Raw genomic sequence first — 3,669 nt, 5'->3', positions numbered from 1 at the left:
CTAATTTACTTTCTACGGTATATTTACCCTGTGTGCTCAGCTCTTCAGGTCCACTGTCCAAATGGTCATCATCTGGTATACCATCCAGAGGTTGCTGGTCCTCTATTATTCCAGTCAACAAGTCAGCCAATTCATCGGTCTTGTCTTTACTTGGTGGGGGTCCCCCACCAGTAGTAAATCTCTCTCTTCTGGCCTCTGCATTCTTTTTTTTCAGATCTAATTTGATGTTTTTCCACAGAGTCTATGAAGGCAGATATCATTCAATATAAACAATGTCACAAAACTATCACATCTGTGATATACAGATCATAATAGACATGTCTCACCTGCAGTTGCTGTACCGCTCTTGTGGTTACATTTTCATTTGAGTTGAATTCACTGCAAATGGCAGCCCAAGCACTCTTCTTCTTATGTTCAATAGCAGCACTATGACCTTTACTTTCAATAACAGCATGATTTCCCACAATTTGTTTAAATAGAGTTTTTTCATACTCTGTAAAGTTCTTTGAGCGTGTTCTTTTACCTTCAGCCATGTTTGGTGTCAAAATTCCCTCCAGCAGAACTGTCCTCAATTCCATTCCAGGTTTTTATGAGCACCAGGCTGTGCTCCCACTTAAGATAATGAGGTTTAACCCAGGTGTTCTCATTTAAGCTTACTCCAGGACTCCACAGTCTGGGACTAATTAAGACAAATGTAAGCCACGCTCATGCAAGCCACTTAAATGACCTGGCTTTACTAGTCTGACTTAGGCCTACTCCTGGCTTGATATAAGCCTTGTCTGTGAAACCGGGCCAAAATGTTGTAAGGCCCAAACAAGTGCCAACGCTTCCTTCTCTATTACAGAATAGTTTGACTGATAACTATTAAACTTCCTAGAGAAGAAGCTGACTGGTCTCACCACACCCTGGTTTCCCCCCTGCAGCAGGACGGCACCTGCTCCCACCTGGCTGGCGTCCACTTGGAGCATAAATACCTGGTCAAAACATGGAGCCGCTAATACAGGAGAAGAACACAATAAAGATTTCACACTATCAAAAGCTTGCTGGCATTCAGCTGACCAGACAAATTTAGCCTTGGCCTTTAACAATTCAGTCAATGGGAACACAACAGTGGAGAAATTTTTGCAAAAACACCTATAATAACCCACTAAACCCAGGAACCTTTGCAGTTCTTTTTTCGTAGCGGGTTGTGGATATTTGGCCACAGCCACGACCTTGGCCTGGAGCCACACAGCCCTGTCCCACCACCCGGCCGAGGTACGTCACTGTAGCTCGCGCAAAGACGCACTTGGCAAGGTTGACAGTAAGGCGCGCTTCAGCCAACCGGTCAAACAGCGCCCGAATACGCTGAAGATGCGAGTGCCACGTATCGCTATAAACAACCAGATCATCGAGATAGACTGAGCAACCCTGCAAACCCGACACTATCCGGTTCATTAGTCGTTGGAACGTCGCAGGGGCATTCTTAAGCCCAAAAGGCATAACCTTATAACTGTACAGGCCAGACGGAGTGATGAATGCACAGACCTCTTGCGCACGCTCAGACAGAGGCACCTGCCAATAACCCTTAAGCAGATCGAACTTGCTGACAAATTTGGCCGAGCCTACCTGGTCAATACAATCGTCTATTCGTGGCAATGGAAATGAATCAGACTTTGTAACAGCATTTACTTTGCGGAAGTCTGTACAAAATCGAGGTGTGCCATCATGCTTCGGCACCAAAATACAAGGCGAAGACCAACTAGATGACGACGGAGCAGCTATATTATTTTGGAGCATATACTCAATCTCTGTATCTAAATGCTCACGTTTACCCGGCGCCACCCGGTAAAACTGTTGTTTAATGGGCCGAGACAGAGAGAGAGGGACTGAGACACAATATAACAGGCCATCACATATGTCAAACCATTCAAAAGTTATGGCAGAAAGTAGCAACTATCAAATATGGACCAATCAGATGAAGGCGGGGTGCTCTTTTTGGCGTCTATCGTCGCCACAGTAACGCTTTTGACTGAGAAAAGTAATGCCCATCGTCGCAGGATCGAGACGCACATTTTGATGTCTAACACACCTGGGTGCACTTTACGGTTCGGGGCGAAGAAGCGGATGAAGAAATGGCATAAATTGTGCCAAAATTACACGATTAATTCAGAATGGCCGACTTCCTGTTTGGTTTCAGCCATGGCGCCAAGAGACTTTTTTTTAAGTTGCGACATGATACAGGTGTGTACCGATTTTCGTGCATGTACGTCTAACCGTATTGTGGGGCTTCAGGCACAAAGTTTTCAAGGGGGCGCTGTTGAGCCATTAGGCCACGCCCATTAATGCAAACCATTAAATATCAAATTTTTCGCCAGGCCTGGCTTGCGTGCAAAATTTGGTGACTTTTGGGGCACGTTTAGGGGGGCAAAAAGGCCCTCATTTCATCGGAAGAAAAACGAGAAGAACGAGAAGGAGAACATCTCCTACAGATACAATAGGGCTTTCGTCAGTGCTTGGGCCCTAATAAACAGGAAAAGAATGCAGAGAATGGGAAAACCAAAAAGAATGCAGGATGAAATAAAAAATAAGAATGAGTAAAAACAGTGTGATATGCAAATTATAAATAATTGATGAACAGAAAGTAAGAAAAGTTAAAATTGAAGAATAAAATGCAATAGAAAATGAAAAACAATGTGAAAATACAGTTTGGAATAAACAATAAAAATGAGTAAAATCAATGTGATAGAAATGGACAAACCGTGACTAGCACAGAAGTCCAACAACAAAACACCGCCCTGGTTCAGATTTGGAAGGCCGTTCCTCCCAATCACGCCTCTCCAGGTATCACTGTCATTACCCACGTGAGCGTTGAAATCCCCCAGCAGAACAATAGAGTCCCCAGTTGGAGCACTATCAAGTAATCCTCCCAGGGACTCCAAGAACCTTTTCCCGACCCGAAGGCGCAGGGAAGCGACCCTCTCGTTCACCGGGGTGAACTCCAACACATGGCGGCTGAGCTAAGGGGTTATAAACAAGCCCACACCAGCCCGCCGCCTCTCACCCTGGGCAACTCCAGAGTAGTGGAGGGTCCAGCCCCTTTCAAGGAGCTGGGTTCCAGAGCCCAAGCTATGTGTGGAGGTGAGCCCATATCTCTCAACCTCACGCACAAGCTCCGGCTCCACCAGGCGCTCGCCTTCGAGCCCAAACCCCAGGCCCGGCTCCAGGGAGAGGCCCCAGTGACGCCGATCCGGGCCACGTGACGGTCCTTGATTTATTCCTCTTCATGATTGGCTTTGTGAACCGCTCTTAGTCTGGCCCGTCACCTAGGACCTGTTTGCCATGGGACACCCTACAGGGGGCGTAATGCCCCAGACAACATAGCTCCTAGGATCACTCGGGCACACAAACCCCTCCACCACAGTAAGGTGACGGTTCAAGGAGGGGAAAAAAAATGTATAAACAGGAAGTAATGAAGAATAAAAATAAAAATAAACAATGTGCTATGATAAAGAAAGACAATGGATAACAGAAAATAAGAAAAGTGAAAATTGAAAAATACAATGTGATAGAAAATGAAAAACAAAAAAAAATACAGTATGGATTAAACAATAAAAACGAGTAAAAAAAAATGTGCTATGATAAAGAAAGACAATGGAGAACAGAAAATAAGAAAAGTGAAAATTGAAA

This window comes from Cololabis saira, chromosome 5 (assembly GCF_033807715.1).
Source record: "Cololabis saira isolate AMF1-May2022 chromosome 5, fColSai1.1, whole genome shotgun sequence".
NCBI lineage: Eukaryota > Metazoa > Chordata > Actinopteri > Beloniformes > Belonidae > Cololabis > Cololabis saira.
This window is presented reverse-complemented; position numbering follows the sequence as displayed.